This window comes from Corvus hawaiiensis, chromosome 2 (assembly GCF_020740725.1).
Source record: "Corvus hawaiiensis isolate bCorHaw1 chromosome 2, bCorHaw1.pri.cur, whole genome shotgun sequence".
Lineage (NCBI taxonomy): Eukaryota > Metazoa > Chordata > Aves > Passeriformes > Corvidae > Corvus > Corvus hawaiiensis.
Genome location: NC_063214.1, coordinates 57,197,780 through 57,209,186, shown reverse-complemented (window position 1 = coordinate 57,209,186; position 11,407 = coordinate 57,197,780). Strand labels below are relative to the sequence as shown.

At 46.2% G+C, this 11,407-nt stretch overlaps 1 long non-coding RNA gene across 1 annotated transcript; it reads left to right on the top strand.

The window, feature by feature from the left end:
- Window positions 1-6,329: 6,329 nt before the first annotated feature.
- LOC125320736 lies at window positions 6,330-8,358 on the top strand. Its single transcript, XR_007201271.1, has 4 exons — window positions 6,330-6,488; window positions 7,781-7,839; window positions 7,924-8,127; window positions 8,318-8,358. It is a non-coding gene; the product is annotated as an uncharacterized LOC125320736 (long non-coding RNA).
- Window positions 8,359-11,407: the final 3,049 nt, after the last annotated feature.

Genomic DNA, 11,407 nt, shown 5'->3' with positions numbered 1-11,407 from the left:
CGTGTGTTTCCGTGTGTGTGTAGGTACTGCAAAAGAAGGAACTGAAAAGCGTGGCTTTTGTAGAATGTGCATTTAAAATTTAATTTATCAGAACTGTTGTCTTTTAGATTTGAAACTACTCTTTGGACAATACAAAATCCTAGGTCTAAATTCCACTTCCTACACCCTTCACAGTTGGACTGTATTTTGACAGGTTGGATCATCTTTCCCACTCTAGAAAACTTGAAATGCTTTCATTTTGCTAATTCCTGAACCACAGTGGTGTTGGGATGGTGTTAATCCTTTCTCCCCTCCTTTCACTAACTATATTTATTGGTTAATTTTAAAGTTTTTGGTAATGACAGAGTGATTGGAATGATATGCTTTTTGGTTCTTGTGTTTAATTAAAGGCTGTTGTATTCCTGAGATTTGTGCACAGCATAACACTGGTGAGTTACAGAAAATAACAAGGGAGTGATGTTCTTTAGGGCTTGCTATTGGGACTGGTGCCACCAATAATGGCTTTAAACTCTCAGAGGGATGGTTGTCATTAGATGTTAGGGAGAAATTCTTTGCTGTGAGGATGGTGAGGCACTGAAACAAGTTGCCCAGAGAAGGTGTGGATGCTCCATCCCTGGAAGTGTTCAAGGCCAGATTGGATGGGGCTGGGAGCAGCCTGGTCTGGTGAAAAATGTCCCTACCTATGGAAGAAGGGTTGGAATTAGATAATCTCTAAGGTCCCTTTTAACCTAAACCATTCTATGATTCTGAAGTCTCTCCTGCCATCCATACATCCATTCTGAAGCTTTTGACTAACTTCCCATCAGTATTGTTTAATTTTAAAAAGGGTCTGAATGTCAAATAAGCCATAAGTGCTGTTTCACTAGAGCAAGCAGTTTTATGATGACTCAGCTTGGAGCTGGGACCTTACCTCCTGCATCTGCAGGGCTAGAAAGAGGATTTGAACGTTCCTGACAAGGAGAGTTGTTGCCTGCAGATTACATGATGCCACTGCTATTTTCTATCTAGTTCTGTGATGCTGCTGAAGCAACTTCATCTTTCCTAGATAATCCTTTATTCCAATTAAATGTGTATGGTCATTTATATCTACTGAACTATTGCAGTGTATTTTACTTCAGTTACCTTTTGCTAAATTTTCATCCAGAACTACTCACTTGTAGTCCAAGATTCCGAATGACCATCTTGCTGCTGAAATTCACAGAGCATTTCCAGCCCTGTGTGTTATTCCTTCTTCTCCCCAAACACATTAGCAACTATTGGCACTATAAATACACTCATGTCTCTTTCTCACATTTCCTTGTAACTCAAACACGAAGGAGGATGAATACAGAATTTGGTATAGAATGAAGATAAAACACTGGCCTTGTATGCAAATTGATTTTAAATGAGAATTACATGAAAGCAAATGAAAAACGAAGAGTCGGCCTTTTTCTATGAGTTGGAATATTGTTGCTGTGTTCTGCTCATCTCCAGGACGTGAGTTTGCCCTTCTGGCAAAGGAAAAGACTTGGGCTGTGGAAAGGAAAAGCAACTTTTTGACTTTCTGACTGTAAGAACAGCAAGATTCAAGTTTTGCAGAATTTTTAGAGGCTTCCTTGCTTTGGAATGGAGAGAGTGAGAATTATATCAAAATATCTCCGTTTGGTACTACGATAGTTTTAATTTTTGGTTCAATGCCCAGATATGTTTTGCTTAAAAAATACCATTCTTCCCAAATTTCTACCAAACTGTAACGCACAGCCTGCGTTCTGCTGTTTTCAAGCCTTTTCTAAAACAGGGTACAGTGACTCTGAAGTCAGTGCAGGATTTTAGAAATAGCTCCTCTTGTGTATTTGCCTGTAGTCTGTGTTTTGATTTGAAAGACAGGACACTCACAAGCTCGGCTCTTGCTGGAAGAGGTTCAGGAGTGCATGGAAGTACTGAATTTCACTGCACTGGGAGCGAGGTGAATGTTACCGTTTAAACAGATTCATTAGGAGGTCAGTACTTGGGTAAGCTCTTAACAAGAGCTCTTGATGCTTAGGATCTTTGGAAAGCTGTAGTAATTCCTACTTAGGTGCTTAAATATAGATTTGAGAGTTAATACTAGGCAACAGGATTTGAATAATCAGACCTGGCTGCACATATGTATGGATGCTTCTGGGACTGCTCAAGGCACATTACGAGAGCCCAAGTGACAGGACTTTAATGTGTGATGTTTTTTGGGGTGTACACTGCTTGGTAGTAGGCTTTGCTACCTTCTCAAGCATTGCTTACAGATTAGTCACTTTCAAGCACAAAAATCCCCCCATTTCTTTTGGAGCCCAAAGGATAAAAGCTGTCTGCTGTTCACAGTGGAGCCGGTGCTGCAGCAAGTGATTCCCACTCTGGAGTCATCTGGACTTTTCTTAGGATGGCCAGTTTTCCCCCCTCTTGTAACTGGTTAGGTGGTGCTACGTGGTAACTTAATGGGCTCAGCATTAGTGTCTGTCTGAGGTAAAATAGCATTTGTTACTTTCTGCACTATTCCGTTCCCATCTTCATGCAGGAAGCTGAGGTCTTGTAATGCGCTGCTAATGCTGTGCCTCCCTGACACCCACACAGGAAAGTTGTCTGGCTTTGGCGGGGGGCTGGGGTTGATGCTGCCCTGAGAAGAGCAAGAAGATGGAGCAGACTGCCCAGAGCCGTAATTGTGGGGAACGTTGTTCATGTGCAGCTTTGGGGTGACAGTTCTTCCTCTGAGGCAACTACACTGGGTGCGTAGCAGAAGGAGGATTTCTTGTTGATGGAGATGGCTGAGTTACTGGGAAGTTGCAGGCGAAGATTTAAGAGGTTCATTGCTGGAGACAGTGGTGGTGATTAGCGCTGTGAGTGATGGTCTTGGCTGCTACACCGTGAAGAAGTCTCTTCCCCCACCTTCTATTATGTCTAAGTAGTCTCCATCTTCCATCTGTCTGGTGCTACCACAGTGGTTCCAGAGGGTCTCTGGCCATCTTGGAGGAGATGGAGCATTTGGTCCCTAGATGGTATTAAGAAAAAGCTGGAGGAACAATTGTATGGTTGGATTGAGAGATTGTCTGTCCTGGGATTTCAGCTCTAGGTGTTAACCCCTGCTAAGCAATTTCACTGCAGGATTACTGTGGCCTGTGCCTAACAGGAAGCTTGTACTCCTTGAACACCTACCCAAGCACTGGAAGAAAGTAGGCAGTGGCTTAATTTAACCCTTTGGACTTGGCAGAGGGGCCAAAATGAATGGGGTGAATATGAATGAAAATCTTGCACAGGTTCCTAAGCTGCAGGCAGTTTTTGCTTGAACTGTGTATTTTTAGATGAAGAAGAACATTAAAGGAGTCCTTGAGTGCTATTTAAGTCCATTTTTTTCAGCACTTACAGAGGTAATAAAATTTCAGCATGAAAATAGCTCCTCATCAGAAGCTTGTGCTTTGAGAAGCCTGAAGCATCATGGCAGTTACTTAAGAATGGCCACAGTATTGCTTTCAGCGAGGATTCGAGAGTAAATAGTCTTGGTTTAGTTGGGCTTGTGAGGATCACTTAAAATTATGTTTGTGGGCCAAGAGCAATGACTTCTGAGGCTGCAGGGCCTGGTTTTCACTGCAGACACAGCTGCAGCTGCTTTGGAAAGTCCAGCTGCGTCTACGGTAGTGCCCAGCAGGACATGGCGAAGGTGTAAATCCCACCCTGCCCAGTGGCTGTGGCATTTTGGTCTCAGGATCTCCACAAGATGTCAGTGTAGATTTATTGGATTAGATATAAAAATCCTTGTGCTGTTCCCTCCAATAGATTAAAGCAAAAACTGTTCTAGAGCTGCACAATAGGTTTGATTGTGCTCTGGAGTGTGTTGCCTGTGGAAGATCGAGGTGGCGAGCGCTGGCGTCCAGGGAGGAGTGAGTGTCACCCTGAAATGGGAGCAGAGCTCTTGGCTGAAATGGGCAATGCTTTGCTCACTTCAGGGTGCCCTTATTCCCTTAGGGACAAGCTGCAGATGCACTCCTGCAATTAAGTGCTCTGTATTTTACTCGAAGAAGAGCTGGAAGCTTGAAGAAAAACTAGAAAGGCCATCCTGGGTAGCAGGAAGGATGTGAGGATGGTTGGATCAAGTAATGTACTGGAGAAGTGTAACTGCGGGTTGTGTGGTATCCAAAGCTTACTTGGTTTCTTTACACACAAAAAGTGGACTTGCAATGTCCAATGAGCTGTGATCCTGCAAAGAAACTGGGACATAGCATCCAGCCGAAGGGAGTTCCCCTTGACCTTTTAACTCTTCTGCATAGCAGTCCCTGTCTGTCAGAGAAACTTTTTAATGCCCATCGAGGTGAATTCAGATGGATGTCAACAACAGAGGAGTTTTTCCATGCAAGAAGATTCTCTGAAGTGCTGGCAGTGGGCAGTTCTGGGTGGAGATGTGACTGAAGCCCGGGTATGGCCGCATGTGAGAGGGAGCTTCCCCAGCCAGGCTGGGCTTCTCCATGCCCCTGCACTGCCCAGTCTTTCCGGGCAAAAGACTTGCCCTGCCCTGGGAACTGCTGGGCCAGCTGAGGTTCCCCTGGAATGTCAGCTCCCAGCCGCTGCGGCCACGGCAAGAGGCAGCATGGCCAGCAGCCATGGGGGTGTTTGAGAGCCAGCTCTCCTCTCTTCTCCCTTGCAGTGGCTGGTATTTATCCCCGTTTTCCCAACAAAAGCCAAATGCAATGCAGCCCCCCCGCCTCTCCTTGCAGCTGGGACTGCGGTCCCCGCCCCACAGCGCCGGGCTGGCGTGGGTGGCCCCGCTGCCACCGCGGAGCTCGGGAGCCGCCGGGCGATGATTCATTGTGGTTCCGGGCGCTGCACCCTGTCACCCGCGAGGGAGGGAGCGAAAGGTGACGGTGTTTGTCAGCGGTGGCAGAAACAGCCACGTTTCAGATTTCACTGGGGAAGTGGGGAGGCAGGGAGGGAGATCAAGACCAGTGCGGTTCTCAGCCCTGTTCCCAGGCTGCCTCGTAGCCAGCTGGTGGGGAAAGCAGTGCCTCATCTTCCATGTGGGCAAGCTTCGCCCACCTAAATCTGGGGGGGATCCCAGACACTCCTAGCATTTGCATTGTGCAGATCAGGTACAGATGGGATGCAAACTCCCTCTCCCCTTGGCCTGTCCTCTCAGTTCACCCTGGGGCAGCTGAGATGACTTTCTGGGGTCAAGAGATTCTCGAGGAGGCACTCGTGATTCCTTGCCCTCTATGCCACTGCACCTGTGGGGCTCCACTTGACCCACTTGGCTTCACTGGAGAATTATTCTTATTTTCTTGCTGGCTAAGGGATTTTGCCTGTTCAACGGCCGGACTCTGCCCACCCCTTGCCCCTGGCTGGGATGGGCTCCTGGGCTGCCCAGGATGCTCTGCAAAGCTGGGCAGTTTTCAAAGATGAGATAATCTTATCTTTGAAGATAATTTTTAAATAGAATGGATCCTGCTGCTCAGCATCACAGCAGCCACACTGGATAAAGTAAAAAGTGCGAACAAAACAGCCACTGAGATTTAAGGGCAAAGCTGTGATCTTGTTCCTCAGGATGGTGATTACCCCCTGAAATCAATGGGATTGCTCAAGCAAGTTGCCATTTTAAACCTGACAAGGCTTTAGTCTGAACTCACCCTAAGCCTGTCTGGTGGGGAGATATTTGCTTAGCACTTTCCAGTGGGAAGAATGGAACTGGAGACACATACCAACAGCTGCTCCTAAAAACCTCCCAGTCTCTCAGACCAGTGCTTATTCCATTATATATATATTAGATATGGTAGCAGTGAATGCAAAATTATTTTGTAAAGCTGGATTTAAAACCCCACAAGTTATAAGATGAAAAGTGGGAAAATAAAAGGAAAAGATGGAACATAAAATGTAAGGCATGTTTCAAACTTAGCCTAATTTTAAGTTGAAAATTAACATTTCTCCAATGTTGCTCTCAGTGTGACCAGCTCAAAAGGCCCTGTTATCATAAAGCTTAATACCCTGGGAAACATTGTTCTAATGAAATTATTGGAAGTTACTTTTCCCCCCTCTCTCTCCTGAAAACAACTTAATATTGTTATTTTTTGAGAAAGGTTGTTTTAGGACAGTCACAAGATATCCAGGCCTCAGTGTGGCAGTGCTATAACAGATTGGCAGTGATACTGAGCAGCAGTATCCAGGCGTGGATTGTGCTGGTGTCATGAGGGTGTAAATCTGAGTTTCCGATTGCTTCAAAATTAGGAGCAGCTGCCAGGCGCGTGAAAGGTTGCTTGCCTCAATTCAGGGCTGTGGTCAGACTGGTTCCTCTGTCACTGCAAGCCGTGGGACTTACTCACCGGAGTGGCAGAGAGGGATGGAGGCTGCCTAAAGCCGCTCAAGACACCCTCGTGGCTGGTGGGGCTGCCACGTGTCCTGCTGAGATGCAGTGGGGAGAAGAGGGTCTTCTCAAGGCTCTGCAGTGGCCAGCTGTCTGCTTCCCTCTCTTCCAGACCTGAAACATTTCCTGCTCCTTGGTAAGTGCCTTCTGCAGGTGCTTTAAAAGCCACTGTTGAGTTTCCCAGCTTCTATTCTCCCCCTCCACAGAGAAAGGACCCTAATCTGATGGGCCTTTGCAAATGTGAGAAATGAAGCTAAGACTCCTTTCCCTACCTAATAATTTTTAAGATTTGGTGAAACAAGCTTGGCTGTTCCTCTAGGTTCCTGCTGTGCCTCTTCTGCTTGCCCGGAGCACAGTGCTGCTGGTTATCCCTCCTTCACAGAAGCCAGGGAGGCCTGACCCTGTGTGCTGGCTGCCACAGGAGCTTCCCTGTTAATGTTACTGATTCCAGCCCCAATTCCCATGTAAGACAAGGCCAGTACCCTTGTTTGGAAAGCCAGGCTGGGGCCCCACTGCGGTCAGGTCCCTACTGGAGGAGGCTCTGTGGCCGTGCATCTGACAAGGAGAGATGCTGGAGGGGATGTGCTTTCTCAGGCTGCACTGACGCCCCGGGTACGTGTGCGCCGTGAAATATGTGGGTTTGGTGTGAACCTAACCGACACCCAGGCAGTTTTTCTGCATCGTGATGATAATAGCACTGACCAAAACTGTAGCTCAAACACCCAGCTCTGATGTTTTTGCCTCTGTGAAGCAGGGGGCTGGGAATGGCTGGCTTTCCAAAGCCTTGCCCTGTGCTGCGTTGCACAATGGGTCATTTTCTTCACAGAAAAGTGATGGATAACAGGGGAGGGAGCAGGCCCTGCACATTGGAGAGGCTTGTTTCAGTTTGGCATCAGATAGCAAGGGAGGTGGGCTTGGTTTGGCTGATGCTTGGCCCACAGCCCCCTCATCCCTGAGCCATGACGTGCCCAGCTGCACTCCCACAGGCTCAGGGCTGAAGTTCCTGCAGCTCCTTGTGCCCCAAATTTCCCTAAATTTTAAAAGAAACTTGGGTTTCTGTCTTAGCAGTAGTACTATTTGGAGTTTGAATGAGGCCATGCAAGGCTCATTCCCAATTCTCCATGGACATTCACAGTAATTTGTTCTTTGTCTCTTTTTCTGCAGCACATCCTCCAAATGGGTGTTTAATCAGAATCCAAGGTAGAAAGCAGACAGGTTTCACCTGTTTTATTGCCCCACTGAAGTATTTCCACCATCCTGTAGTGCAGGGGGGGATTCTTTACCCCTCCGGGAGTCATCCCCACATCTCCTTCAGTTGCCAAAGCACTGTGTTGGTAACAGGAGCAGACTTGGGCATGGACAAGGAGGTCAAAGCTGAAGCTATTGCCTGGTCAGCAGGCTAAAGGGGACATCCTTGCTTTTCTCCAGGATACCCAGTGCGTTGAGACCCAGCAGCATCACCTCTGGCCATCATCCAGACCTGAGGGGTGAGTGCTGCAGTTTTCCCTCTCACCCAGCCCTGGAAAAAGCCCTGAGACCTGTAAATCAGATCTTCTCCCTCCTCTCGCTAGGTGGAAATGGGGAAGGAAAAACCTTAATCCCTCCTCTCCTGGACACAATGGGAAAGAGAAGCTATATTTACTTTCCACTGCCTTGTAGCTGAAAGGAGGAGAAGAAAAGAGAATGTGGAAAGCGAGAAAGGAGAGCCTTGTGACACGGAGATCCCCCTCAATGACCACACTGCTGTCTGCTGAAACCTGAAACGGGCACACCAGGTGGGCAGTCTGCAGTATGGCACCCCCACTTGTAGAGAAAGCTTTTCCTGAGTCATACAGCAACAGTACAGGGCAAACTGGGAAGGCGACCCAGGGAAAAATCTGTCCCACCTGTGGTTGTGTTAGGGGTGTTGCTGGATGTTATTTATAACATTTAATTTTTTTTTTCACTTGTCCCAATTCTTTCCAGACAGAGAAGGTCACTCCAGCCATTGATCACGAAAGAAGATGGTGTTAAACTGGTAAAAAAGAGCTAAATTCTCGTGGGTTTATTTTTTGTTTGTTTGTTTTAATTTTTTTCATGATTTTGCCATTCTCACTTTGGTGAGCACTCCTACACACCTCACACAAATGAGAGTTGAGCATGGCATTTAAAAAGACATGAAAGGGTGGAGCAGCACAGAAATATGGAGGTGAGACTGTGTTAATGCTTGGCAAATGAAAATCCAAACACTAAAACAATTTCTTGGCAACAAGCACCAGGGGCATGTGCCAGGGTGGTGAGCACAGGAGGCAGGCAGCTGGGCAAGGGAGAACCTGGCAGAGGGAATGCAGCCCCTGCCTGTTTTTGTGTGGTGTGTGGTGTGGGGTGAGAGACTTTTGGAGAAGGAAAATCAGCCCTTCCTTCCAGATGGGATGGGTCTGGGCACCAAACAGGACATGCTGGTGCTGGAGAAGGTCACTTGTGGCAGCAGCTCCAGGGTTATGGCCATGGCTTGCCTCTGCAGTGTGTGGGAATGGTCAGGGGTGCTGAAAGAGCACCATGCCTATGTCCTGTCTGTGGCCTGAGGTTGTCACCACCATGTACCCAAGCTGGGAGGAGTCGTTACTGCTGTGAAAGGATTCAGAATCAGACACAAAATGGGAAGAGTTAAAATCCTTTGGCAAGTTTCCCCTACTTTTTTTTGCTCTCTCTGTAGTTAAAAAGAAGAAGTTGAGGGGCTTGGGGCCTTCCACAAGCGTTCACCTCAGGCTGTGGGCTCAAGACCTGCTCTGTTTGGAGCATACTCTCCTTACTTTGCTGTGGTCTGGTATAACTGTGGTGTGGGATGAACACACTCCTCTGCCCTGGCAGCGTGACCCTGCCCAGGAGTAGGTGACTGTGGTGGCTGTCAAGTAAACGCAATAAAAACCTAAATGTATCTGTTAACACACCTCTCCTCACTTTGATTCTTATAATTAGGTCAGATAGAGCAGCTACTAATTTGAGTAGTTTCTGTGGCTCCCCTCAGACAGTCTTTTTCGCAGCAGTCCCTGATTTTAATTGGGCTATGGAAAGACATTACCCTTTTCTGAACCATTTGCTAGACCTGCTCACCTGCACAGACAGTGACACATGATTTTACTGCACAGAAGCCAAACAGAACAAATCAACAAATAACTCATGGTCTCTGATAATCCAGGTGACGTTGGTGATTAATTGCCGAGACACTTACAGGAAGACACTTGCATGCTGGGTTTTTGGTGGTGACAAATGAGCTGTGACTATCAGGGTGCATCCTCCAGCTTTTCACAGGAATGGAGATAAAGATTTGAATCCAGGACATCCAGGGCTAGGTCAGTTCAAAGGTCCCTGACAAGGGTTTGTCTCTGGGATAAATGTGTGTCCCTCCCCATCAAAATGGTCCTACACAGAGATAGCTGTGTTGCATCAAGGTGCTTGCTGCGGAGTAAGGCTATCTGTGCCATCCCATGCCACCCTGGAGCTCCTGAATCTCCCAGGTGAACAAGACCCATGATTCATGCATCATGAAGTCAAAGGCAGGCAACATAACCCTCTAATCTGGTATCATGTGCAGTGCAAGCTGGGTGGTTTATTATTCAACTAGGGCATTTTTTTCCCCTTTTTCCTTCTTTCAGAAAAAAAGGAGTAAACAAACCAAAAATTTGTGACTTAATGGTTTCCAGTGATTGAGAGTCCACAGCATAACTAAGTACATTGTTGCAGTGCTTAATTGTGCTGATGAAGTCAATGGAGTTACTGTAAACTGAAGTTATTCCAGTGTGACTGAACAAAAAATTTGGCCTAGTTATCCTAAAGGAGCAGCACTTTAAAGTCTCTGTATGTCTTTAAATAAAATTATTCTCCAGCAGAAGACGTGGAAATGCAAGACGTTTCTTCTAAAGCATACTACAGCAGTCAATCGGTCTCCAGCGTACTACTGGAATATTAATGCCAAATCCAAGTTGCACCCATGCTTAAGACAGTTAATTGGACTTATTTCATACATCAGTCTGTCTGTTGTCGTTAGAGCTTTATTGCTGCTGGCTGTGATAACATTTTTATCTGTTAACTTCCAAGCTGCTACGAGTAACACCAGCTATTCACAAAATGAGTCAGCTAACTTTCCTTTTAACTGTTTCTTCTGCTCCCTGAAGGTGTTATGAATGTTGTGGTATGACAAGCTGGTCGACACTCATTCCTTTAAAGCTTACGTATCAATTTTACTGTCACAGTAGGCTTTCTAAAAAATGGGTTCAGAGTTTGCAGCAGCTGGGCAAGACGTATTTGCCAGTTCAGTGCAAAGACCTGAGTGAAAACAATTGTTTTGATTTATTTAAAAAGCATCTTATGATGGAAATTGGTGTTACAATATCCAGGCTTTTACTCCCACAGGAACAATTCTTACAGGCTATCTGAATTATCCACAAAGCGCCAAGGCAGATTTCTACTTAAACTGGATTATAAGGAAATACACTGCAAATCACTGCAACAAATCATTATTAATCACAATCAATCGGAGTGATTAAAGCTCTGGAATCTCTCCCGAAGTTGCGTTAATGGATGTGAAATTGCATGCAAATGGAACTGCAGTTCCCAGTACCAGCCCAACGCTGTGCCTCTCATCCCCCCTCTCATGCAGCATGTTGGAAGGTTTTCCCTTGCACCAATGTCCTGATAAACGGCTTTCCCATCCTGGATGATATTTTCACGGGAGGACTGAAGACCTTTATCCCAGAGAAAGAAGGAACACTGTAGATTGTTACACCCTAAAAAGATTTTAACTCCTATAGACTAGCCACACCCTTACTCAGGTAAAATATTTTCAGACTAGCTAACTTTTCGCAAGAAAAATGTCTGTGGTATTCTTCTTCACTTCCTGTGCTTAACTGCTGGGGCTATGGTTGCTACACATGTCAAGAAGCCACATTTTCCCACCCCCAGTGTGTACAGGGAACTCCAGGTTTATGTTTTTTTACACACCTTGCAGAAATATTTTGAAGTCTAAGAAGTCTCTTGGACTATGTTTGTTCAGTGTTTCAATAACCTTCTCGGAAA